Source organism: Clarias gariepinus, chromosome 12, assembly GCF_024256425.1.
Source record: "Clarias gariepinus isolate MV-2021 ecotype Netherlands chromosome 12, CGAR_prim_01v2, whole genome shotgun sequence".
In the NCBI taxonomy this organism is placed as follows: Eukaryota; Metazoa; Chordata; class Actinopteri; order Siluriformes; family Clariidae; genus Clarias; species Clarias gariepinus.
Window position 1 is genome coordinate 15,102,111 of NC_071111.1, and position 24,743 is coordinate 15,126,853.

Genomic DNA, 24,743 nt, shown 5'->3' on the forward strand with positions numbered 1-24,743 from the left:
TGTGGAAAGAAATAATCTGAATGCTGAAAACGGGGCTGTTAGGCATTACAATTTTGCAGGGATTCATTAATTCGATGTAACTTCCCCTTTAGCCATTACTTTCTTATGTTTAAAATGTGCTGCTTCATGGAGATGCCGGGGATTGAACCCGTGACCTCATACATGCGAAGCATGCGCTCTACCACTGAGCTACATCCCCACAAGGGTGAAGATCACCCGACGTTCCCGATCGTCTCCGGAAAACACGCCACCCTTTCTCAGAGGTGCTAACAGGCACTGAAGGACAATAGTGGCGTCTTGGAAAGAAGCATCTGTATAATGCAGGTACTCGTTCTTGTTTAAACACAAGTCATTTAAAGATTCACCTCTAGAGGGAGCTCAACCATCAAGGGCCCTCGAAAATGGCATGTGACCAATAGTAGAGATACGATGGCATCACCAGGATTCGCCGATTCAACTTCCCTGTGCTACAGTCTAACGCGGCCGTTGGGGGATGTAGCTCAGTGGTAGCGCGCATGCTTTGCATGTATGAGGCCCTGGGTTCAATCCCCAGCATCTCCAAATGCTTCTTTATGAGTGTTTCATGGCACATCAAACTCTGTATAGTTCTCTCTATAGTGCATTTGAAGATGTCTACTGTACATCCGTACACTGGCATCTCCAGACGGACTCTTGACTTCTCTGGAAAAAGGTTAAAACAAAAGAACTAACCTACAGATGCTTTTCCACATCCAAATGCTCATTGGAAAAATCCCTAACAGCAGACCTCCTTAAACAAAAGACATCCCTCCTTTGCTATTTTCATCCACGGTTGATCGGGTGGTTTAGGCCAACGATGACGTCATCGCTAGGAATTGCCAATTCGACTTCCCTGTTCTACAAAGTAATGCTGCTCAATCGCTGTGGGGATGTAGCTCAGTGGGAGAATGCATGATTTGCAAGAGGCTTCTTTATAGGCTCCCTACTGCACTCCGTATAGTTCTCTATGTGATAGGTCAAGTTTGCAGTTAACAAATACACCGTGCATTCTCTCCGTAAGGATGATGAAAACCGTGCATTGCGGTTGTATGTGCTCTCGTCTATTATCACAGAAATCGAAGACTCCCCTATATACTTCACCAAGGCTTTAAATATTCAAGGGGAAATCACAGAGCAAGTAAGGGCTGTACGATGAATACTCAAGTCCTTTTCGCAAGCCTGAGCCTACTGATTGCCCCAACTTGTCTTTTCATCCAATAGCTGTGTGGCAAGCAATATAGCTAGCTGAAGCTCAGGTGTGTGAATTTTGGTGGAGGCTGTTGCCACATTGAATCCACTGTCTGGTTGAAGCAACACAAAGAAATCAGGTCTTGGTATCCATGTATCATTTCAAGTCGAGTTATAACCCTTGGTGTAAATGCGTGTGAGGGTGTAAGTAGCTTTCATTACGTTGAGCCTAGGCATACCGTATGTTATGATCACAGGTTCTGGACAGTGAATATAGTTCACATTACACAATATCAAAGATTTTTTAAGAGGTTTATGTGGAAAGTAATAATCTGAATGCTGAAAACGGGGCTGTTAGGCATTACAATTTTGCAGGGATTTATTAATTCGATGTAATTTCCCCATTAGCCATTACTTTCTTTTGTTTAAAATGTGCTGCTTCATGGAGATGCCGGGGATTGAACCCGGGACCTCATACATGCGAAGCATGCGCTCTACCACTGAGCTACATCCCCACAGGGTGAAGATCACCCGACGTTCCCGATAGTCTCCGGAAAACACGTCACCCTTTCTCAGAGGTGCTAACAGGCACTGAAGGACAATAGTGGCGTCTTGGAAAGAAGCATCTGTATAATGCAGGTACTCGTTCTTGTTTAAACACAAGTCATTTAAAGATTCACCTCTAGAGGGAGCTCAACCATCAAGGGCCCTCGAAAATGGCATGTAACCAATAGTAGAGATACGATGGCATCACCAGGATTCGCCGATTCAACTTCCCTGTGCTACAGTCTAATGTGGCCGTTGGGGGATGTAGCTCAGTGGTAGAGCGCATGCTTTGCATGTATGAGGCCCCGGGTTCAATCCCCGGCATCTCCAAATGCTTCTTTATGAGCGTTTCATGGCACATCAAACTCTGTATAGTTCTCGCTATAGTGCATTTGAAGATGTCTACTGTACATCCGTACACTGGCATCTCCAGACGGACTCTTGACTTCTCTGGAAAAAGGTTCAAACAAAAGAACTAACCTACAGATGCTTTTCCACATCCAAATGCTCATTGGAAAAATCCCTAACAGCAGACCTCCTTAAACAAAAGACATCCCTCCTTTGCTATTTTCATCCACGGTTGATCGGGTGGTTTAGGCCAACGATGACGTCATCGCTAGGAATTGCCAATTCGACTTCCCTGTTCTACAAAGTAATGCTGCTCAATCGCTGTGGGGATGTAGCTCAGTGGGAGAATGCATGATTTGCAAGAGGCTTCTTTATAGGCTCCTTACTGCACTCCGTATAGTTCTCTATGTGATAGGTCAAGTTTGCAGTTAACAAATACACCGTGCATTCTCTCCGTAAGGATGATGAAAACCGTGCATTGCGGTTGTATGTGCTCTCGTCTATTATCACAGAAATCGAAGACTCCCCTATATACTTCACCAAGGCTTTAAATATTCAAGGGGAAATCACAGAGCAAGTAAGGGCTGTACGATGAATACTCAAGTCCTTTTCGCAAGCCTGAGCCTACTGATTGCCCCAACTTGTCTTTTCATCCAATAGCTGTGTGGCAAGCAATATAGCTAGCTGAAGCTCAGGTGTGTGAATTTTGGTGGAGGCTGTTGCCACATTGAATCCACTGTCTGGTTGAAGCAACACAAAGAAATCAGGTCTTGGTATCCATGTATCATTTCAAGTCGAGTTATAACCCTTGGTGTAAATGCGTGTGAGGGTGTAAGTAGCTTTCATTACGTTGAGCCTAGGCATACCGTATGTTATGATCACAGGTTCTGGACAGTGAATATAGTTCACATTACACAATATCAAAGATTTTTTAAGAGGTTTATGTGGAAAGTAATAATCTGAATGCTGAAAACGGGGCTGTTAGGCATTACAATTTTGCAGGGATTTATTAATTCGATGTAATTTCCCCATTAGCCATTACTTTCTTTTGTTTAAAATGTGCTGCTTCATGGAGATGCCGGGGATTGAACCCGGGACCTCATACATGCGAAGCATGCGCTCTACCACTGAGCTACATCCCCACAGGGTGAAGGTCACCCGACGTTCCCGATCGTCTCCGGAAAACACGTCACCCTTTCTCAGAGGTGCTAACAGGCACTGAAGGACAATAGTGGCGTCTTGGAAAGAAGCATCTGTATAATGCAGGTACTCGTTCTTGTTTAAACACAAGTCATTTAAAGATTCACCTCTAGAGGGAGCTCAACCATCAAGGGCCCTCGAAAATGGCATGTGACCAATAGTAGAGATACGATGGCATTACCAGGATTCGCCGATTCAACTTCCCTGTGCTACAGTCTAATGTGGCTGTTGGGGGATGTAGCTCAGTGGTAGAGCTATTTTCATCCACGGTTGATCGGGTGGTTTAGGCCAACGATGACGTCATCGCTAGGAATTGCCAATTCGACTTCCCTGTTCTACAAAGTAATGCTGCTCAATCGCTGTGGGGATGTAGCTCAGTGGGAGAATGCATGATTTGCATGTACAAGGCCCCGGAGTCAATCTCCGGCATCTCCAAAAGGCTTCTTTATAGGCTCCTTACTGCACGTTGCACTCCGTATAGTTCTCTATGTGATAGGTCAAGTTTGCAGTTAACAAATACACCGTGCATTCTCTCCGTAAGGATGATGAAAACCGTGCATTGCGGTTGTATGTGCTCTCGTCTATTATCACAGAAATCGAAGACTCCCCTATATACTTCACCAAGGCTTTAAATATTCAAGGGGAAATCACAGAGCAAGTAAGGGCTGTACGATGAATACTCAAGTCCTTTTCGCAAGCCTGAGCCTACTGATTGCCCCAACTTGTCTTTTCATCCAATAGCTGTGTGGCAAGCAATATAGCTAGCTGAAGCTCAGGTGTGTGAATTTTGGTGGAGGCTGTTGCCACATTGAATCCACTGTCTGGTTGAAGCAACACAAAGAAATCAGGTCTTGGTATCCATGTATCATTTCAAGTCGAGTTATAACCCTTGGTGTAAATGCGTGTGAGGGTGTAAGTAGCTTTCATTACGTTGAGCCTAGGCATACCGTATGTTATGATCACAGGTTCTGGACAGTGAATATAGTTCACATTACACAATATCAAAGATTTTTTAAGAGGTTTATGTGGAAAGTAATAATCTGAATGCTGAAAACGGGGCTGTTAGGCATTACAATTTTGCAGGGATTTATTAATTCGATGTAATTTCCCCATTAGCCATTACTTTCTTTTGTTTAAAATGTGCTGCTTCATGGAGATGCCGGGGATTGAACCCGGGACCTCATACATGCGAAGCATGCGCTCTACCACTGAGCTACATCCCCACAGGGTGAAGGTCACCCGACGTTCCCGATCGTCTCCGGAAAACACGTCACCCTTTCTCAGAGGTGCTAACAGGCACTGAAGGACAATAGTGGCGTCTTGGAAAGAAGCATCTGTATAATGCAGGTACTCGTTCTTGTTTAAACACAAGTCATTTAAAGATTCACCTCTAGAGGGAGCTCAACCATCAAGGGCCCTCGAAAATGGCATGTGACCAATAGTAGAGATACGATGGCATTACCAGGATTCGCCGATTCAACTTCCCTGTGCTACAGTCTAATGTGGCTGTTGGGGGATGTAGCTCAGTGGTAGAGCTATTTTCATCCACGGTTGATCGGGTGGTTTAGGCCAACGATGACGTCATCGCTAGGAATTGCCAATTCGACTTCCCTGTTCTACAAAGTAATGCTGCTCAATCGCTGTGGGGATGTAGCTCAGTGGGAGAATGCATGATTTGCATGTACAAGGCCCCGGAGTCAATCTCCGGCATCTCCAAAAGGCTTCTTTATAGGCTCCTTACTGCACGTTGCACTCCGTATAGTTCTCTATGTGATAGGTCAAGTTTGCAGTTAACAAATACACCGTGCATTCTCTCCGTAAGGATGATGAAAACCGTGCATTGCGGTTGTATGTGCTCTCGTCTATTATCACAGAAATCGAAGACTCCCCTATATACTTCACCAAGGCTTTAAATATTCAAGGGGAAATCACAGAGCAAGTAAGGGCTGTACGATGAATACTCAAGTCCTTTTCGCAAGCCTGAGCCTACTGATTGCCCCAACTTGTCTTTTCATCCAATAGCTGTGTGGCAAGCAATATAGCTAGCTGAAGCTCAGGTGTGTAAATTTTGGTGGAGGCTGTTGCCACATTGAATCCACTGTTTGGTTGAAGCAACACAAAGAAATCTGGTCTTGGTATCCATGTATCATTTCAAGTCGAGTTATAACCCTTGGTGTGAATGCGTGTGTGGGTGTAAGTAGCTTTCATTACGTTGAGCCTAGGCATACCGTATGTTATGATCACAGGTTCTGGACAGTGAATATAGTTCACATTACACAATATCAAAGATTTTTTAAGAGGTTTATGTGGAAAGAAATAATCTGAATGCTGAAAACGGGGCTGTCAGGCATTACAATTTTGCAGGGATTTATTAATTCGATGTAACTTCCACTTTAGCCATTACTTTCTTATGTTTAAAATGTGCAGCTTCATGGAGATGCTGGGGATTGAACCCGGGACCTCATACATGCAAAGCATGTGCTCTACCACTGAGCTACATCCCCACAAGGGAGAAGATCACCTGACGTTCCCGATCGTCTCCGGAAAACACGCCACCCTTTCTCAGAGGTGCTAACAGGCACTGAAGGACAATAGTGGCGTCTTGGAAAGAAGCATCTGTATAATGCAGGTACTCGTTCATGTTTAAACACAAGTCATTTAAAGATTCACCTCTAGAGGGAGCTCAACCATCAAGGGCCCTCGAAAATGGCATGTGATCCTGGCGATGGCATCACCAGGATTTGCCGATTCAACTTCCCTGTGCTACAGTCTAATATGGCCATTGGGGGATGTAGCTCATAGGTAGAGCGCATGCTTTGCATGTATGAGGCCCCGGGTTCAATCCCCGGCATCTCCAAACGCTTCTTTATGAGCGTTTCATGGCACATCAAACTCTGTATAGTTCTCTCTATAGTGCATTTGAAGATGTCTACTGTACATCCGTACACTGGCATCTCCAGACGGACTCTTGACTTCTCTGGAAAAAAGTTCAAACAAAAGAACTAACCTACAGATGCTTTTCCACATCCAAATGCTCATTGGAAAAATCCCAAACAGCAGACCTTCTTAAACAAAAGAAATCCCTCCTTTGCTATTTTCATCCACGGTTGATCGGGTGGTTTAGGCCAACGATGACGTCATCGCTAGGAATTGCCAATTCGACTTCCCTGTTCTACAAAGTAATGCTGCTCAATCGCTGTGGGGATGTAGCTCAGTGGGAGAATGCATGATTTGCAAGAGGCTTCTTTATAGGCTCCTTACTGCACTCCGTATAGTTCTCTATGTGATAGGTCAAGTTTGCAGTTAACAAATACACCGTGCATTCTCTCCGTAAGGATGATGAAAACCGTGCATTGCGGTTGTATGTGCTCTCGTCTATTATCACAGAAATCGAAGACTCCCCTATATACTTCACCAAGGCTTTAAATATTCAAGGGGAAATCACAGAGCAAGTAAGGGCTGTACGATGAATACTCAAGTCCTTTTCGCAAGCCTGAGCCTACTGATTGCCCCAACTTGTCTTTTCATCTAATAGCTGTGTGGCAAGCAATATAGCTAGCTGAAGCTCAGGTGTGTGAATTTTGGTGGAGGCTGTTGCCACATTGAATCCACTGTCTGGTTGGAGCAACACAAAGAAATCAGGTCTTGGTATCCATGTATCATTTCAAGTCGAGTTATAACCCTTGGTGTGAATGCGTGTGTGGGTGTAAGTAGTTTTCATTACGTTGAGCCTAGGCATACCGTATGTTATGATCACAGGTTCTGGACAGTGAATATAGTTCACATTACACAATATCAAAGATTTTTTTAAGAGGTTTATGTGGAAAGAAATAATCTGAATGCTGAAAACGGGGCTGTTAGGCATTACAATTTTGCAGGGATTTAGCAATTCGATGTAACTTCCCCTTTAGCCATTACTTTCTTATGTTTAAAATGTGCTGCTTCATGGAGATGCCGGGGATTGAACCCGGGACCTCATACATGCGAAGCATGCGCTCTACCACTGAGCTACATCCCCACAGGGAGAAGATCACCCGACGTTCCCGATCGTCTCCGGAAAACACGCCACCCTTTCTCAGAGGTGCTAACAGGCACTGAAGGACAATAGTGGCGTCTTGGAAAGAAGCATCTGTATAATGCAGGTACTCGTTCTTGTTTAAACACAAGTCATTTAAAGATTCACCTCTAGAGGGAGCTCAACCATCAAGGGCCCTCGAAAATGGCATGTGATCCTGGCGATGGCATCACCAGGATTTGCCGATTCAACTTCCCTGTGCTACAGTCTAATGTGGCCGTTGGGGGATGTAGCTCAGTGGTAGAGCGCATGCTTTGCATGTATGAGGCCCCGGGTTCAATCCCCGGCATCTCCAAACGCTTCTTTATGAGCATTTCATGGCACATCAAACTCTGTATAGTTCTCTCTATAGTGCATTTGAAGATGTCTACTGTACATCCGTACACTGGCATCTCCAGACGGACTCTTGACTTCTCTGGAAAAAGGTTCAAACAAAAGAACTAACCTACAGATGCTTTTCCACATCCAAATGCTCATTGAAAAAATCCCAAACAGCAGACCTTCTTAAACAAAAGAAATCCCTCCTTTGCTATTTTCATCCACGGTTGATCGGGTGGTTTAGGCCAACGATGACGTCATCGCTAGGAATTGCCAATTCGACTTCCCTGTTCTACAAAGTAATGCTGCTCAATCGCTGTGGGGATGTAGCTCAGTGGGAGAATGCATGATTTGCAAGAGGCTTCTTTATAGGCTCCTTACTGCACTCCGTATAGTTCTCTATGTGATAGGTCAAGTTTGCAGTTAACAAATACACCGTGCATTCTCTCCGTAAGGATGATGAAAACCGTGCATTGCGGTTGTATGTGCTCTCGTCTATTATCACAGAAATCGAAGACTCCCCTATATACTTCACCAAGGCTTTAAATATTCAAGGGGAAATCACAGAGCAAGTAAGAGCTGTACGATGAATACTCAAGTCCTTTTCGCAAGCCTGAGCCTACTGATTGCCCCAACTTGTCTTTTCATCTAATAGCTGTGTGGCAAGCAATATAGCTAGCTGAAGCTCAGGTGTGTGAATTTTGGTGGAGGCTGTTGCCACATTGAATCCACTGTCTGGTTGAAGCAACACAAAGAAATCAGGTCTTGGTATCCATGTATCATTTCAAGTCGAGTTATAACCCTTGGTGTGAATGCGTGTGTGGGTGTAAGTAGCTTTCATTACGTTGAGCCTAGGCATACCGTATGTTATGATCACAGGTTCTGGACAGTGAATATAGTTCACATTACACAATATCAAAGATTTTTTAAGAGGTTTATGTGGAAAGAAATAATCTGAATGCTAAAAACGGGGCTGTTAGGCATTACAATTTTGCAGGGATTTAGTAATTCGATGTAACTTCCCCTCTAGCCATTACTTTCTTATGTTTAAAATGTGCTGCTTCATGGAGATGCCGGGGATTGAACCCGGGACCTCATACATGCGAAGCATGCGCTCTACCACTGAGCTACATCCCCACAGGGTGAAGATCACCCGACGTTCCCGATCGTCTCCGGAAAACACGCCACCCTTTCTCAGAGGTGCTAACAGGCACTGAAGGACAATAGTGTTGTCTTGGAAAGAAGCATCTGTATAATGCAGGTACTCGTTCTTGTTTAAACACAAGTCATTTAAAGATTCACCTCTAGAGGGAGCTCAACCATCAAGGGCCCTCGAAAATGGCATGTGATCCTGGCGATGGCATCACCAGGATTTGCCGATTCAACTTCCCTGTGCTACAGTCTAATATGGCCATTGGGGGATGTAGCTCATAGGTAGAGCGCATGCTTTGCATGTATGAGGCCCCGGGTTCAATCCCCGGCATCTCCAAACGCTTCTTTATGAGCGTTTCATGGCACATCAAACTCTGTATAGTTCTCTCTATAGTGCATTTGAAGATGTCTACTGTACATCCGTACACTGGCATCTCCAGACGGACTCTTGACTTCTCTGGAAAAAAGTTCAAACAAAAGAACTAACCTACAGATGCTTTTCCACATCCAAATGCTCATTGGAAAAATCCCAAACAGCAGACCTTCTTAAACAAAAGAAATCCCTCCTTTGCTATTTTCATCCACGGTTGATCGGGTGGTTTAGGCCAACGATGACGTCATCGCTAGGAATTGCCAATTCGACTTCCCTGTTCTACAAAGTAATGCTGCTCAATCGCTGTGGGGATGTAGCTCAGTGGGAGAATGCATGATTTGCAAGAGGCTTCTTTATAGGCTCCTTACTGCACTCCGTATAGTTCTCTATGTGATAGGTCAAGTTTGCAGTTAACAAATACACCGTGCATTCTCTCCGTAAGGATGATGAAAACCGTGCATTGCGGTTGTATGTGCTCTCGTCTATTATCACAGAAATCGAAGACTCCCCTATATACTTCACCAAGGCTTTAAATATTCAAGGGGAAATCACAGAGCAAGTAAGGGCTGTACGATGAATACTCAAGTCCTTTTCGCAAGCCTGAGCCTACTGATTGCCCCAACTTGTCTTTTCATCTAATAGCTGTGTGGCAAGCAATATAGCTAGCTGAAGCTCAGGTGTGTGAATTTTGGTGGAGGCTGTTGCCACATTGAATCCACTGTCTGGTTGGAGCAACACAAAGAAATCAGGTCTTGGTATCCATGTATCATTTCAAGTCGAGTTATAACCCTTGGTGTGAATGCGTGTGTGGGTGTAAGTAGTTTTCATTACGTTGAGCCTAGGCATACCGTATGTTATGATCACAGGTTCTGGACAGTGAATATAGTTCACATTACACAATATCAAAGATTTTTTTAAGAGGTTTATGTGGAAAGAAATAATCTGAATGCTGAAAACGGGGCTGTTAGGCATTACAATTTTGCAGGGATTTAGCAATTCGATGTAACTTCCCCTTTAGCCATTACTTTCTTATGTTTAAAATGTGCTGCTTCATGGAGATGCCGGGGATTGAACCCGGGACCTCATACATGCGAAGCATGCGCTCTACCACTGAGCTACATCCCCACAGGGAGAAGATCACCCGACGTTCCCGATCGTCTCCGGAAAACACGCCACCCTTTCTCAGAGGTGCTAACAGGCACTGAAGGACAATAGTGGCGTCTTGGAAAGAAGCATCTGTATAATGCAGGTACTCGTTCTTGTTTAAACACAAGTCATTTAAAGATTCACCTCTAGAGGGAGCTCAACCATCAAGGGCCCTCGAAAATGGCATGTGATCCTGGCGATGGCATCACCAGGATTTGCCGATTCAACTTCCCTGTGCTACAGTCTAATGTGGCCGTTGGGGGATGTAGCTCAGTGGTAGAGCGCATGCTTTGCATGTATGAGGCCCCGGGTTCAATCCCCGGCATCTCCAAACGCTTCTTTATGAGCATTTCATGGCACATCAAACTCTGTATAGTTCTCTCTATAGTGCATTTGAAGATGTCTACTGTACATCCGTACACTGGCATCTCCAGACGGACTCTTGACTTCTCTGGAAAAAGGTTCAAACAAAAGAACTAACCTACAGATGCTTTTCCACATCCAAATGCTCATTGAAAAAATCCCAAACAGCAGACCTTCTTAAACAAAAGAAATCCCTCCTTTGCTATTTTCATCCACGGTTGATCGGGTGGTTTAGGCCAACGATGACGTCATCGCTAGGAATTGCCAATTCGACTTCCCTGTTCTACAAAGTAATGCTGCTCAATCGCTGTGGGGATGTAGCTCAGTGGGAGAATGCATGATTTGCAAGAGGCTTCTTTATAGGCTCCTTACTGCACTCCGTATAGTTCTCTATGTGATAGGTCAAGTTTGCAGTTAACAAATACACCGTGCATTCTCTCCGTAAGGATGATGAAAACCGTGCATTGCGGTTGTATGTGCTCTCGTCTATTATCACAGAAATCGAAGACTCCCCTATATACTTCACCAAGGCTTTAAATATTCAAGGGGAAATCACAGAGCAAGTAAGGGCTGTACGATGAATACTCAAGTCCTTTTCGCAAGCCTGAGCCTACTGATTGCCCCAACTTGTCTTTTCATCTAATAGCTGTGTGGCAAGCAATATAGCTAGCTGAAGCTCAGGTGTGTGAATTTTGGTGGAGGCTGTTGCCACATTGAATCCACTGTCTGGTTGGAGCAACACAAAGAAATCAGGTCTTGGTATCCATGTATCATTTCAAGTCGAGTTATAACCCTTGGTGTGAATGCGTGTGTGGGTGTAAGTAGTTTTCATTACGTTGAGCCTAGGCATACCGTATGTTATGATCACAGGTTCTGGACAGTGAATATAGTTCACATTACACAATATCAAAGATTTTTTTAAGAGGTTTATGTGGAAAGAAATAATCTGAATGCTGAAAACGGGGCTGTTAGGCATTACAATTTTGCAGGGATTTAGCAATTCGATGTAACTTCTCCTTTAGCCATTACTTTCTTATGTTTAAAATGTGCTGCTTCATGGAGATGCCGGGGATTGAACCCGGGACCTCATACATGCGAAGCATGCGCTCTACAACTGAGCTACATCCCCACAGGGTGAAGATCACCCGACGTTCCCGATCGTCTTCGGAAAACACGTCAGCCTTTCTCAGAGGTGCTAACAGGCACTGAAGGACAATAGTGGCGTCTTGGAAAGAAGCATCTGTATAATGCAGGTACTTGTTCTTGTTTAAACACAAGTCATTTAAAGATTCACCTCTAGAGGGAGCTCAACCATCAAGGGCCCTCGAAAATGGCATGTGACCAATAGTAGAGATACGATGGCATCACCAGGATTCGCCGATTCAACTTCCCTGTGCTACAGTCTAATGTGGCCGTTGGGGGATGTAGCTCAGTGGTAGAGCTATTTTCATCCATGGTTGATCGGGTGGTTTAGGCCAACGATGACGTCATCGCTAGGAATTGCCAATTCGACTTCCCTGTTCTACAAAGTAATGCTGCTCAATCGCTGTGGGGATGTAGCTCAGTGGGAGAATGCATGATTTGCAAGAGGCTTCTTTATAGGCTCCTTACTGCACTCCGTATAGTTCTCTATGTGATAGGTCAAGTTTGCAGTTAACAAATACACCGTGCATTCTCTCCGTAAGGATGATGAAAACCGTGCATTGCGGTTGTATGTGCTCTCGTCTATTATCACAGAAATCGAAGACTCCCCTATATACTTCACCAAGGCTTTAAATATTCAAGGGGAAATCACAGAGCAAGTAAGAGCTGTACGATGAATACTCAAGTCCTTTTCGCAAGCCTGAGCCTACTGATTGCCCCAACTTGTCTTTTCATCTAATAGCTGTGTGGCAAGCAATATAGCTAGCTGAAGCTCAGGTGTGTGAATTTTGGTGGAGGCTGTTGCCACATTGAATCCACTGTCTGGTTGAAGCAACACAAAGAAATCAGGTCTTGGTATCCATGTATCATTTCAAGTCGAGTTATAACCCTTGGTGTGAATGCGTGTGTGGGTGTAAGTAGCTTTCATTACGTTGAGCCTAGGCATACCGTATGTTATGATCACAGGTTCTGGACAGTGAATATAGTTCACATTACACAATATCAAAGATTTTTTAAGAGGTTTATGTGGAAAGAAATAATCTGAATGCTGAAAACGGGGCTGTTAGGCATTGCAATTTTGCAGGGATTTAGTAATTCGATGTAACTTCCCCTCTAGCCATTACTTTCTTATGTTTAAAATGTGCTGCTTCATGGAGATGCCGGGGATTGAACCCGGGACCTCATACATGCAAAGCATGCGCTCTACCACTGAGCTCGTCTCCGGAAAACACGCCACCCTTTCTCAGAGGTGCTAACAGGCACTGAAGGACAATAGTGGCGTCTTGGAAAGAAGAATCTGGATAATACAGGTACTCGTTCTTGTTTAAACACAAGTCGTTAAAAGATTCACCTCTAGAGGGAGCTCAACCATCAAGGGCCCTCGAAAATGGCATGTGACCAATAGTAGAGATACGATGGCATCACCAGGATTTGCGGAGTCAACTTCCCTGTGCTACAGTCTAACGTGGCCGTTGGGGGATGTAGCTCAGTGGTAGAGCGCATGCTTTGCATGTATGAGGCCCCGGGTTCAATCCCCGGCATCTCCAAACGCTTCTTTATGAGCGTTTCATGGCACATCAAACTCTGTATAGTTCTTGTTCTGCCTCTGTTAGAGACTGTGGGCAATTTATAATGGACGTTTGCATTGACCAATGTTGTATTTTGTGATACTTTAATGTTCAGTACAAGTTTATTTTCGCCGACCACTAGGTGGCAGTGTGGACTCTTAATTTGAGGTGTTTTCATGAGTGACGCATGTTAGGTAAAAGAAAACGGCAAACTAGCGAAACAGCGAGCTCTAGATACAGCAACCCTTGACATGTTTGTGCCGCACCTTTCTTCTAAATCCTTTTGAAAGCACTGGTTGTAAGTTCATTTGAATCATTATTATGTCCAGTTTATATTGCAGAATTGTATGTTCAGTTTAAGGATGGTGTAATCAACTATGTTGTGATTGCCAATCTCACATTGCACTAGTGATCTGCATGGAGAATGTTTCCAACCAGCGATGTATCTGTGTTTTACTTGCTAAACAGATAAGTTGTTACGGTTAAATAATTTTCTGTATTTCTTTCATTTTATTTACAGTTTTACTCGGTTCATTGGCCATAGAGTGATTGTGTAAACCACACATTGAACTATTAAAGGAGCAAGACGCTCATATCCTGGCTCTTGAACAGAGTTTGGCTTGCTGTTTATTTATATTACACGCTTTGAAAGCAAAACATATAAAGAGAGCAGTACAGTAAAAAACCTTGGATCAGCAGGTGCAAGAGGAAGCAAACATGCAAACTGAAGGGAACAGAGGAAAAGAAAGTTCTACAAAGTAATGCTGCTCAATCGCTGTGGGGATGTAGCTCAGTGGGAGAATGCATGATTTGCAAGAGGCTTCTTTATAGGCTCCTTACTGCACTCCGTATAGTTCTCTATGTGATAGGTCAAGTTTGCAGTTAACAAATACACCGTGCATTCTCTCCGTAAGGATGATGAAAACCGTGCATTGCGGTTGTATGTGCTCTCGTCTGTTATCACAGAAATCGAAGACTCCCCTATATACTTCACCAAAGCTTTAAATATTCAAGGGGAAATCACAGAGCAAGTAAGGGCTGTACGATGAATACTCAAGTCCTTTTCGCAAGCCTGAGCCTACTGATTGCCCCAACTTGTCTTTTCATCTAATAGCTGTGTGGCAAGCAATATAGCTAGCTGAAGCTCAGGTGTGTGAATTTTGGTGGAGGCTGTTGCCACATTGAATCCACTGTCTGGTTGAAGCAACACAAAGAAATCAGGTCTTGGTATCCATGTATCATTTCAAGTCGAGTTATAACCCTTGGTGTGAATGCGTGTGTGGGTGTAAGTAGTTTTCATTACGTTGAGCCTAGGCATACCGTATGTTATGATCACAGGTTCTGGAAAGTGAATATAGTTCACATTACACAATATCAAAGATTTTTTAAGAGGTTTATGTGGAAAGAAATAATCTGAATGCTGAAAACGGGGCTGTTAGGCATTACAATTTTGCAGGGATTTAGCAATTCGATGTAACTTCCCCTTTAGCCATTACTTTCTTATGTTTAAAATGTGCTGCTTCATGGAGATGCCGGGGATTGAACCCGGGACCTCATACATGCGAAGCATGCGCTCTACCACTGAGCTACATCCCCACAGGGTGAAGATCACCCGACGTTCCCGATCGTCTCCGGAAAACACGCCACCCTTTCTCAGAGGTGCTAACAGGCACTGAAGGACAATAGTGTTGTCTTGGAAAGAAGCATCTGTATAATGCAGGTACTCGTTCTTGTTTAAACACAAGTCATTTAAAGATTCACCTCTAGAGGGAGCTCAACCATCAAGGGCCCTCGAAAATGGCATGTGACCAATAGTAGAGATACGATGGCATCACCAGGATTCGCCGATTCAACTTCCCTGTGCTACAGTCTAATGTGGCCGTTGGGGGATGTAGCTCAGTGGTAGAGCTATTTTCATCCACGGTTGATCGGGTGGTTTAGGCCAACGATGACGTCATCGCTAGGAATTGCCAATTCGACTTCCCTGTTCTACAAAGTAATGCTGCTCAATCGCTGTGGGGATGTAGCTCAGTGGGAGAATGCATGATTTGCAAGAGGCTTCTTTATAGGCTCCTTACTGCACTCCGTATAGTTCTCTATGTGATAGGTCAAGTTTGCAGTTAACAAATACACCGTGCATTCTCTCCGTAAGGATGATGAAAACCGTGCATTGCGGTTGTATGTGCTCTCGTCTATTATCACAGAAATCGAAGACTCCCCTATATACTTCACCAAGGCTTTAAATATTCAAGGGGAAATCACAGAGCAAGTAAGGGCTGTACGATGAATACTCAAGTCCTTTTCGCAAGCCTGAGCCTACTGATTGCCCCAACTTGTCTTTTCATCTAATAGCTGTGTGGCAAGCAATATAGCTAGCTGAAGCTCAGGTGTGTGAATTTTGGTGGAGGCTGTTGCCACATTGAATCCACTGTCTGGTTGGAGCAACACAAAGAAATCAGGTCTTGGTATCCATGTATCATTTCAAGTCGAGTTATAACCCTTGGTGTGAATGCGTGTGTGGGTGTAAGTAGTTTTCATTACGTTGAGCATAGGCATACCGTATGTTATAATCACAGGTTCTGGACAGTGAATATAGTTCACATTACACAATATCAAAGATTTTTTTAAGAGGTTTATGTGGAAAGAAATAATCTGAATGCTGAAAACGGGGCTGTTAGGCATTACAATTTTGCAGGGATTTAGCAATTCGATGTAACTTCCCCTTTAGCCATTACTTTCTTATGTTTAAAATGTGCTGCTTCATGGAGATGCCGGGGATTGAACCCGGGACCTCATACATGCGAAGCATGCGCTCTACCACTGAGCTACATCCCCACAGGGAGAAGATCACCCGACGTTCCCGATCGTCTCCGGAAAACACGCCACCCTTTCTCAGAGGTGCTAACAGGCACTGAAGGACAATAGTGGCGTCTTGGAAAGAAGCATCTGTATAATGCAGGTACTCGTTCTTGTTTAAACACAAGTCATTTAAAGATTCACCTCTAGAGGGAGCTCAACCATCAAGGGCCCTCGAAAATGGCATGTGATCCTGGCGATGGCATCACCAGGATTTGCCGATTCAACTTCCCTGTGCTACAGTCTAATGTGGCCGTTGGGGGATGTAGCTCAGTGGTAGAGCGCATGCTTTGCATGTATGAGGCCCCGGGTTCAATCCCCGACATCTCCAAACGCTTCTTTATGAGCATTTCATGGCACATCAAACTCTGTATAGTTCTCTCTATAGTGCATTTGAAGATGTCTACTGTACATCCGTACACTGGCATCTCCAGACGGACTCTTGACTTCTCTGGAAAAAGGTTCAAACAAAAGAACTAACCTACAGATGCTTTTCCACATCCAAATGCTCATTGAAAAAATCCCAAACAGCAGACCTTCTTAAACAAAAGAAATCCCTCCTTTGCTATTTTCATCCACGGTTGATCGGGTGGTTTAGGCCAACGATGACGTCATCGCTAGGAATTGCCAATTCGACTTCCCTGTTCTACAAAGTAATGCTGCTCAATCGCTGTGGGGATGTAGCTCAGTGGGAGAATGCATGATTTGCAAGAGGCTTCTTTATAGGCTCCTTACTGCACTCCGTACTCCTTACTTGCACTCCGTATAGTTCTCTATGTGATAGGTCAAGTTTGCAGTTAACAAATACACCGTGCATTCTCTCCGTAAGGATGATGAAAACCGTGCATTGCGGTTGTATGTGCTCTCGTCTATTATCACAGAAATCGAAGACTCCCCTATATACTTCACCAAGGCTTTAAATATTCAAGGGGAAATCACAGAGCAAGTAAGAGCTGTACGATGAATACTCAAGTCCTTTTCGCAAGCCTGAGCCTACTGATTGCCCCAACTTGTCTTTTCATCTAATAGCTGTGTGGCAAGCAATATAGCTAGCTGAAGCTCAGGTGTGTGAATTTTGGTGGAGGCTGTTGCCACATTGAATCCACTGTCTGGTTGAAGCAACACAAAGAAATCAGGTCTTGGTATCCATGTATCATTTCAAGTCGAGTTATAACCCTTGGTGTGAATGCGTGTGTGGGTGTAAGTAGCTTTCATTACGTTGAGCCTAGGCATACCGTATGTTATGATCACAGGTTCTGGACAGTGAATATAGTTCACATTACACAATATCAAAGATTTTTTAAGAGGTTTATGTGGAAAGAAATAATCTGAATGCTGAAAACGGGGCTGTTAGGCATTACAATTTTGCAGGGATTTAGTAATTCGATGTAACTTCCCCTCTAGCCATTACTTTCTTATGTTTAAAATGTGCTGCTTCATGGAGATGCCGGGGATTGAACCCGGGACCTCATACATGCAAAGCATGCGCTCTACCACTGAGCTCGTCTCCGGAAAACACGCCACCCTTTCTCAGAGGTGCTAACAGGCACTGAAGGACAATAGTGGCGTCTTGGAAAGAAGCATCTGGATAATACAGGTACTCGTTCTTGTTTAAACACAAGTCGTTAAAAGATTCACCTCTAGAGGGAGCTCAACCATCAAGGGCCCTCGAAAATGGCATGTGACCAATAGTAGAGATACGATGGCATCACCAGGATTTGCGGAGTCAACTTCCCTGTGCTACAGTCTAACGTGGCCGTTAGGGGATGTAGCTCAGTGGTAGAGCGCATGCTTTGCATGTATGAGGCCCCGGGTTCAATCCCCGGCATCTCCAAACGCTTCTTTATGAGCGTTTCATGGCACATCAAACTCTGTATAGTTCTTGTTCTGCCTCTGTAAGAGACTGTGGGCAATTTATAATGGACGTTTGCATTGACCAATGTTGTATTTTGTGATACTTTAATGTTCAGTACAAGTTTATTTTCGCCGACCACTAGGTGGCAGTGTGGACTCTTAATTTGAGGTGTTTTCATGAGTGACGCATGTTAGGTAAAAGAAAACGGCAAACTAGCGAAACAGCGAGCTCTAGATACAGCAACCCTTGACATGTTTGTGCCGCACCTTTCTTCTAAATCCTTTTGAAAGCACTGGTTGTAAGTTCATTTGAATCATTATTATGTCCAGTTTATATTGCAGAATTGTATGTTCAGTTTAAGGATGGTGTAATCAACTATGTTGTGATTGCCAATCTCACATTGCACTAGTGATCTGCATGGAGAATGTTTCCAACCAGCGATGTATCTGTGTTTTACTTGCTAAACAGATAAGTTGTTACGGTTAAATAATTTTCTGTATTTCTTTCATTTTATTTACAGTTTTACTCGGTTCATTGGCCATAGAGTGATTGTGTAAACCACACATTGAACTATTAAAGGAGCAAGACGCTCATATCCTGGCTCTTGAACAGAGTTTGGCTTGCTGTTTATTTATATTACACGCTTTGAAAGCAAAACATATAAAAAGAGCAGTACAGTAAAAAACCTTGGATCAGCAGGTGCAAGAGGAAGCAAACATGCAAACTGAAGGGAACAGAGGAAAAGAAAGTTCTACAAAGTAATGCTGCTCAATCGCTGTGGGGATGTAGCTCAGTGGGAGAATGCATGATTTGCAAGAGGCTTCTTTATAGGCTCCTTACTGCACTCCGTATAGTTCTCTATGTGATAGGTCAAGTTTGCAGTTAACAAATACACCGTGCATTCTCTCCGTAAGGATGATGAAAACCGTGCATTGCGGTTGTATGTGCTCTCGTCTATTATCACAGAAATCGAAGACTCCCCTATATACTTCACCAAGGCTTTAAATATTCAAGGGGAAATCACAGAGCAAGTAAGGGCTGTACGATGAATACTCAAGTCCTTTTCGCAAGCCTGAGCCTACTGATTGCCCCAACTTGTCTTTTCATCTAATAGCTGTGTGGCAAGCAATATAGCTAGCTGAAGCTCAGGTGTGTGAATTTTGGTGGAGGCTGTTGCCACATTGAATCCACTGTCTGGTTGAAGCAACACAAAGAAATCAGGTCTTGGTATCCATGTATCATTTCAAGTCGAGTTATAACCCTTGGTGTGAATGCGTGTGTGGGTGTAAGTAGTTTTCATTACGTTGAGCCTAGGCATACCGTATGTTATGATCACAGGTTCTGGACAGTGAATATAGTTCACATTACACAATATCAAAGATTTTTTAAGAGGTTTATGTGGAAAGAAATAATCTGAATGCTGAAAACGGGGCTGTTAGGCATTACAATTTTGCAGGGATTTAGCAATTCGATGTAACTTCCCCTTTAGCCATTACTTTCTTATGTTTAAAATGTGCTGCTTCATGGAGATGCCGGGGATTGAACCCGGGACCTCATACATGCGAAGCATGCGCTCTACCACTGAGCTACATCCCCACAGGGTGAAGATCACCCGACGTTCCCGATCGTCTCCGGAAAACACGCCACCCTTTCTCAGAGGTGCTAACAGGCACTGAAGGACAATAGTGTTGTCTTGGAAAGAAGCATCTGTATAATGCAGGTACTCGTTCTTGTTTAAACACAAGTCATTTAAAGATTCACCTCTAGAGGGAGCTCAACCATCAAGGGCCCTCGAAAATGGCATGTGACCAATAGTAGAGATACGATGGCATCACCAGGATTCGCCGATTCAACTTCCCTGTGCTACAGTCTAATGTGGCCGTTGGGGGATGTAGCTCAGTGGTAGAGCTATTTTCATCCACGGTTGATCGGGTGGTTTAGGCCAACGATGACGTCATCGCTAGGAATTGCCAATTCGACTTCCCTGTTCTACAAAGTAATGCTGCTCAATCGCTGTGGGGATGTAGCTCAGTGGGAGAATGCATGATTTGCAAGAGGCTTCTTTATAGGCTCCTTACTGCACTCCGTATAGTTCTCTATGTGATAGGTCAAGTTTGCAGTTAACAAATACACCGTGCATTCTCTCCGTAAGGATGATGAAAACCGTGCATTGCGGTTGTATGTGCTCTCGTCTATTATCACAGAAATCGAAGACTCCCCTATATACTTCACCAAGGCTTTAAATATTCAAGGGGAAATCACAGAGCAAGTAAGGGCTGTACGATGAATACTCAAGTCCTTTTCGCAAGCCTGAGCCTACTGATTGCCCCAACTTGTCTTTTCATCTAATAGCTGTGTGGCAAGCAATATAGCTAGCTGAAGCTCAGGTGTGTGAATTTTGGTGGAGGCTGTTGCCACATTGAATCCACTGTCTGGTTGGAGCAACACAAAGAAATCAGGTCTTGGTATCCATGTATCATTTCAAGTCGAGTTATAACCCTTGGTGTGAATGCGTGTGTGGGTGTAAGTAGTTTTCATTACGTTGAGCCTAGGCATACCGTATGTTATAATCACAGGTTCTGGACAGTGAATATAGTTCACATTACACAATATCAAAGATTTTTTTAAGAGGTTTATGTGGAAAGAAATAATCTGAATGCTGAAAACGGGGCTGTTAGGCATTACAATTTTGCAGGGATTTAGCAATTCGATGTAACTTCCCCTTTAGCCATTACTTTCTTATGTTTAAAATGTGCTGCTTCATGGAGATGCCGGGGATTGAACCCGGGACCTCATACATGCGAAGCATGCGCTCTACCACTGAGCTACATCCCCACAGGGAGAAGATCACCCGACGTTCCCGATCGTCTCCGGAAAACACGCCACCCTTTCTCAGAGGTGCTAACAGGCACTGAAGGACAATAGTGGCGTCTTGGAAAGAAGCATCTGTATAATGCAGGTACTCGTTCTTGTTTAAACACAAGTCATTTAAAGATTCACCTCTAGAGGGAGCTCAACCATCAAGGGCCCTCGAAAATGGCATGTGATCCTGTCGATAGCATCACCAGGATTTGCCGATTCAACTTCCCTGTGCTACAGTCTAATGTGGCCGTTGGGGGATGTAGCTCAGTGGTAGAGCGCATGCTTTGCATGTATGAGGCCCCGGGTTCAATCCCCGGCATCTCCAAACGCTTCTTTATGAGCATTTCATGGCACATCAAACTCTGTATAGTTCTCTCTATAGTGCATTTGAAGATGTCTACTGTACATCCGTACACTGGCATCTCCAGACGGACTCTTGACTTCTCTGGAAAAAGGTTCAAACAAAAGAACTAACCTACAGATGCTTTTCCACATCCAAATGCTCATTGAAAAAATCCCAAACAGCAGACCTTCTTACTTCCCCTCTAGCCATTACTTTCTTATGTTTAAAATGTGCTGCTTCATGGAGATGCCGGGGATTGAACCCGGGACCTCATACATGCAAAGCATGCGCTCTACCACTGAGCTCGTCTCCGGAAAACACGCCACCCTTTCTCAGAGGTGCTAACAGGCACTGAAGGACAATAGTGGCGTCTTGGAAAGAAGCATCTGGATAATACAGGTACTCGTTCTTGTTTAAACACAAGTCGTTAAAAGATTCACCTCTAGAGGGAGCTCAACCATCAAGGGCCCTCGAAAATGGCATGTGACCAATAGTAGAGATACGATGGCATCACCAGGATTTGCGGAGTCAACTTCCCTGTGCTACAGTCTAACGTGGCCGTTAGGGGATGTAGCTCAGTGGTAGAGCGCATGCTTTGCATGTATGAGGCCCCGGGTTCAATCCCCGGCATCTCCAAACGCTTCTTTATGAGCGTTTCATGGCACATCAAACTCTGTATAGTTCTTGTTCTGCCTCTGTAAGAGACTGTGGGCAATTTATAATGGACGTTTGCATTGACCAATGTTGTATTTTGTGATACTTTAATGTTCAGTACAAGTTTATTTTCGCCGACCACTAGGTGGCAGTGTGGACTCTTAATTTGAGGTGTTTTCATGAGTGACGCATGTTAGGTAAAAGAAAACGGCAAACTAGCGAAACAGCGAGCTCTAGATACAGCAACCCTTGACATGTTTGTGCCGCACCTTTCTTCTAAATCCTTTTGAAAGCACTGGTTGTAAGTTCATTTGAATCATTATTATGTCCAGTTTATATTGCAGAATTGTATGTTCAGTTTAAGGATGGTGTAATCAACTATGTTGTGATTGCCAATCTCACATTGCACTAGTGATCTGCATGGAGAATGTTTCCAACCAGCGATGTATCTGTGTTTTACTTGCTAAACAGATAAGTTGTTACGGTTAAATAATTTTCTGTATTTCTTTCATTTTATTTACAGTTTTACTCGGTTCATTGGCCATAGAGTGATTGTGTAAACCACACATTGAACTATTAAAGGAGCAAGACGCTCATATCCTGGCTCTTGAACAGAGTTTGGCTTGCTGTTTATTTATATTACACGCTTTGAAAGCAAAACATATAAAAAGAGCAGTACAGTAAAAAACCTTGGATCAGCAGGTGCAAGAGGAAGCAAACATGCAAACTGAAGGGAACAGAGGAAAAGAAAGTTCTACAAAGTAATGCTGCTCAATCGCTGTGGGGATGTAGCTCAGTGGGAGAATGCATGATTTGCAAGAGGCTTCTTTATAGGCTCCTTACTGCACTCCGTATAGTTCTCTATGTGATAGGTCAAGTTTGCAGTTAACAAATACACCGTGCATTCTCTCCGTAAGGATGATGAAAACCGTGCATTGCGGTTGTATGTGCTCTCGTCTATTATCACAGAAATCGAAGACTCCCCTATATACTTCACCAAGGCTTTAAATATTCAAGGGGAAATCACAGAGCAAGTAAGGGCTGTACGATGAATACTCAAGTCCTTTTCGCAAGCCTGAGCCTACTGATTGCCCCAACTTGTCTTTTCATCTAATAGCTGTGTGGCAAGCAATATAGCTAGCTGAAGCTCAGGTGTGTGAATTTTGGTGGAGGCTGTTGCCACATTGAATCCACTGTCTGGTTGAAGCAACACAAAGAAATCAGGTCTTGGTATCCATGTATCATTTCAAGTCGAGTTATAACCCTTGGTGTGAATGCGTGTGTGGGTGTAAGTAGTTTTCATTACGTTGAGCCTAGGCATACCGTATGTTATGATCACAGGTTCTGGACAGTGAATATAGTTCACATTACACAATATCAAAGATTTTTTAAGAGGTTTATGTGGAAAGAAATAATCTGAATGCTGAAAACGGGGCTGTTAGGCATTACAATTTTGCAGGGATTTAGCAATTCGATGTAACTTCCCCTTTAGCCATTACTTTCTTATGTTTAAAATGTGCTGCTTCATGGAGATGCCGGGGATTGAACCCGGGACCTCATACATGCGAAGCATGCGCTCTACCACTGAGCTACATCCCCACAGGGAGAAGATCACCCGACGTTCCCGATCGTCTCCGGAAAACACGCCACCCTTTCTCAGAGGTGCTAACAGGCACTGAAGGACAATAGTGTTGTCTTGGAAAGAAGCATCTGTATAATGCAGGTACTCGTTCTTGTTTAAACACAAGTCATTTAAAGATTCACCTCTAGAGGGAGCTCAACCATCAAGGGCCCTCGAAAATGGCATGTGATCCTGGCGATGGCATCACCAGGATTTGCCGATTCAACTTCCCTGTGCTACAGTCTAACGTGGCCGTTGGGGGATGTAGCTCATAGGTAGAGCGCATGCTTTGCATGTATGAGGCCCCGGGTTCAATCCCCGGCATCTCCAAACGCTTCTTTATGAGCGTTTCATGGCACATCAAACTCTGTATAGTTCTCTCTATAGTGCATTTGAAGATGTCTACTGTACATCCGTACACTGGCATCTCCAGACGGACTCTTGACTTCTCTGGAAAAAAGTTCAAACAAAAGAACTAACCTACAGATGCTTTTCCACATCCAAATGCTCATTGGAAAAATCCCAAACAGCAGACCTTCTTAAACAAAAGAAATCCCTCCTTTGCTATTTTCATCCACGGTTGATCGGGTGGTTTAGGCCAACGATGACGTCATCGCTAGGAATTGCCAATTCGACTTCCCTGTTCTACAAAGTAATGCTGCTCAATCGCTGTGGGGATGTAGCTCAGTGGGAGAATGCATGATTTGCAAGAGGCTTCTTTATAGGCTCCTTACTGCACTCCGTATAGTTCTCTATGTGATAGGTCAAGTTTGCAGTTAACAAATACACCGTGCATTCTCTCCGTAAGGATGATGAAAACCGTGCATTGCGGTTGTATGTGCTCTCGTCTATTATCACAGAAATCGAAGACTCCCCTATATACTTTACCAAGGCTTTAAATATTCAAGGGGAAATCACAGAGCAAGTAAGGGCTGTACGATGAATACTCAAGTCCTTTTCGCAAGCCTGAGCCTACTGATTGCCCCAACTTGTCTTTTCATCTAATAGCTGTGTGGCAAGCAATATAGCTAGCTGAAGCTCAGGTGTGTGAATTTTGGTGGAGGCTGTTGCCACATTGAATCCACTGTCTGGTTGGAGCAACACAAAGAAATCA

At 43.9% G+C, this 24,743-nt stretch overlaps 29 non-coding genes across 29 annotated transcripts; 12 read left to right on the plus strand and 17 right to left on the minus strand.

Annotated features, from left to right (window-relative positions):
• Positions 1–127: 127 nt before the first annotated feature.
• Positions 128–199, minus strand: trnaa-cgc (transfer RNA alanine (anticodon CGC)). Its single transcript has one exon. It is a non-coding gene; the product is annotated as a tRNA-Ala (tRNA).
• A 290-nt stretch (positions 200–489) lies between these two features.
• On the plus strand, positions 490–561 carry trnaa-ugc (transfer RNA alanine (anticodon UGC)). The gene has a single exon. It is a non-coding gene; the product is annotated as a tRNA-Ala (tRNA).
• Positions 562–1,649: 1,088 nt separating this feature from the next.
• On the minus strand, positions 1,650–1,721 carry trnaa-cgc (transfer RNA alanine (anticodon CGC)). The gene has a single exon. It is a non-coding gene; the product is annotated as a tRNA-Ala (tRNA).
• A 289-nt stretch (positions 1,722–2,010) lies between these two features.
• On the plus strand, positions 2,011–2,082 carry trnaa-ugc (transfer RNA alanine (anticodon UGC)). Its single transcript has one exon. It is a non-coding gene; the product is annotated as a tRNA-Ala (tRNA).
• Positions 2,083–3,170: 1,088 nt separating this feature from the next.
• trnaa-cgc (transfer RNA alanine (anticodon CGC)) lies at positions 3,171–3,242 on the minus strand. The gene has a single exon. It is a non-coding gene; the product is annotated as a tRNA-Ala (tRNA).
• A 1,209-nt stretch (positions 3,243–4,451) lies between these two features.
• On the minus strand, positions 4,452–4,523 carry trnaa-cgc (transfer RNA alanine (anticodon CGC)). Its single transcript has one exon. It is a non-coding gene; the product is annotated as a tRNA-Ala (tRNA).
• A 1,209-nt stretch (positions 4,524–5,732) lies between these two features.
• On the minus strand, positions 5,733–5,804 carry trnaa-ugc (transfer RNA alanine (anticodon UGC)). The gene has a single exon. It is a non-coding gene; the product is annotated as a tRNA-Ala (tRNA).
• A 281-nt stretch (positions 5,805–6,085) lies between these two features.
• trnaa-ugc (transfer RNA alanine (anticodon UGC)) lies at positions 6,086–6,157 on the plus strand. Its single transcript has one exon. It is a non-coding gene; the product is annotated as a tRNA-Ala (tRNA).
• A 1,089-nt stretch (positions 6,158–7,246) lies between these two features.
• On the minus strand, positions 7,247–7,318 carry trnaa-cgc (transfer RNA alanine (anticodon CGC)). Its single transcript has one exon. It is a non-coding gene; the product is annotated as a tRNA-Ala (tRNA).
• Positions 7,319–7,598: 280 nt separating this feature from the next.
• Positions 7,599–7,670, plus strand: trnaa-ugc (transfer RNA alanine (anticodon UGC)). The gene has a single exon. It is a non-coding gene; the product is annotated as a tRNA-Ala (tRNA).
• Positions 7,671–8,758: 1,088 nt separating this feature from the next.
• Positions 8,759–8,830, minus strand: trnaa-cgc (transfer RNA alanine (anticodon CGC)). Its single transcript has one exon. It is a non-coding gene; the product is annotated as a tRNA-Ala (tRNA).
• A 280-nt stretch (positions 8,831–9,110) lies between these two features.
• Positions 9,111–9,182, plus strand: trnaa-ugc (transfer RNA alanine (anticodon UGC)). Its single transcript has one exon. It is a non-coding gene; the product is annotated as a tRNA-Ala (tRNA).
• Positions 9,183–10,271: 1,089 nt separating this feature from the next.
• Positions 10,272–10,343, minus strand: trnaa-cgc (transfer RNA alanine (anticodon CGC)). The gene has a single exon. It is a non-coding gene; the product is annotated as a tRNA-Ala (tRNA).
• Positions 10,344–10,623: 280 nt separating this feature from the next.
• trnaa-ugc (transfer RNA alanine (anticodon UGC)) lies at positions 10,624–10,695 on the plus strand. The gene has a single exon. It is a non-coding gene; the product is annotated as a tRNA-Ala (tRNA).
• Positions 10,696–11,784: 1,089 nt separating this feature from the next.
• trnaa-cgc (transfer RNA alanine (anticodon CGC)) lies at positions 11,785–11,856 on the minus strand. The gene has a single exon. It is a non-coding gene; the product is annotated as a tRNA-Ala (tRNA).
• Positions 11,857–13,022: 1,166 nt separating this feature from the next.
• trnaa-ugc (transfer RNA alanine (anticodon UGC)) lies at positions 13,023–13,087 on the minus strand. Its single transcript has one exon. It is a non-coding gene; the product is annotated as a tRNA-Ala (tRNA).
• A 258-nt stretch (positions 13,088–13,345) lies between these two features.
• Positions 13,346–13,417, plus strand: trnaa-ugc (transfer RNA alanine (anticodon UGC)). Its single transcript has one exon. It is a non-coding gene; the product is annotated as a tRNA-Ala (tRNA).
• Positions 13,418–14,962: 1,545 nt separating this feature from the next.
• Positions 14,963–15,034, minus strand: trnaa-cgc (transfer RNA alanine (anticodon CGC)). The gene has a single exon. It is a non-coding gene; the product is annotated as a tRNA-Ala (tRNA).
• Positions 15,035–16,201: 1,167 nt separating this feature from the next.
• trnaa-cgc (transfer RNA alanine (anticodon CGC)) lies at positions 16,202–16,273 on the minus strand. Its single transcript has one exon. It is a non-coding gene; the product is annotated as a tRNA-Ala (tRNA).
• Positions 16,274–16,553: 280 nt separating this feature from the next.
• trnaa-ugc (transfer RNA alanine (anticodon UGC)) lies at positions 16,554–16,625 on the plus strand. Its single transcript has one exon. It is a non-coding gene; the product is annotated as a tRNA-Ala (tRNA).
• A 1,108-nt stretch (positions 16,626–17,733) lies between these two features.
• On the minus strand, positions 17,734–17,798 carry trnaa-ugc (transfer RNA alanine (anticodon UGC)). The gene has a single exon. It is a non-coding gene; the product is annotated as a tRNA-Ala (tRNA).
• Positions 17,799–18,056: 258 nt separating this feature from the next.
• trnaa-ugc (transfer RNA alanine (anticodon UGC)) lies at positions 18,057–18,128 on the plus strand. Its single transcript has one exon. It is a non-coding gene; the product is annotated as a tRNA-Ala (tRNA).
• A 1,545-nt stretch (positions 18,129–19,673) lies between these two features.
• trnaa-cgc (transfer RNA alanine (anticodon CGC)) lies at positions 19,674–19,745 on the minus strand. The gene has a single exon. It is a non-coding gene; the product is annotated as a tRNA-Ala (tRNA).
• A 1,167-nt stretch (positions 19,746–20,912) lies between these two features.
• trnaa-cgc (transfer RNA alanine (anticodon CGC)) lies at positions 20,913–20,984 on the minus strand. Its single transcript has one exon. It is a non-coding gene; the product is annotated as a tRNA-Ala (tRNA).
• A 280-nt stretch (positions 20,985–21,264) lies between these two features.
• trnaa-ugc (transfer RNA alanine (anticodon UGC)) lies at positions 21,265–21,336 on the plus strand. The gene has a single exon. It is a non-coding gene; the product is annotated as a tRNA-Ala (tRNA).
• A 259-nt stretch (positions 21,337–21,595) lies between these two features.
• On the minus strand, positions 21,596–21,660 carry trnaa-ugc (transfer RNA alanine (anticodon UGC)). The gene has a single exon. It is a non-coding gene; the product is annotated as a tRNA-Ala (tRNA).
• A 258-nt stretch (positions 21,661–21,918) lies between these two features.
• trnaa-ugc (transfer RNA alanine (anticodon UGC)) lies at positions 21,919–21,990 on the plus strand. The gene has a single exon. It is a non-coding gene; the product is annotated as a tRNA-Ala (tRNA).
• A 1,545-nt stretch (positions 21,991–23,535) lies between these two features.
• Positions 23,536–23,607, minus strand: trnaa-cgc (transfer RNA alanine (anticodon CGC)). Its single transcript has one exon. It is a non-coding gene; the product is annotated as a tRNA-Ala (tRNA).
• A 280-nt stretch (positions 23,608–23,887) lies between these two features.
• On the plus strand, positions 23,888–23,959 carry trnaa-ugc (transfer RNA alanine (anticodon UGC)). The gene has a single exon. It is a non-coding gene; the product is annotated as a tRNA-Ala (tRNA).
• Positions 23,960–24,743: the final 784 nt, after the last annotated feature.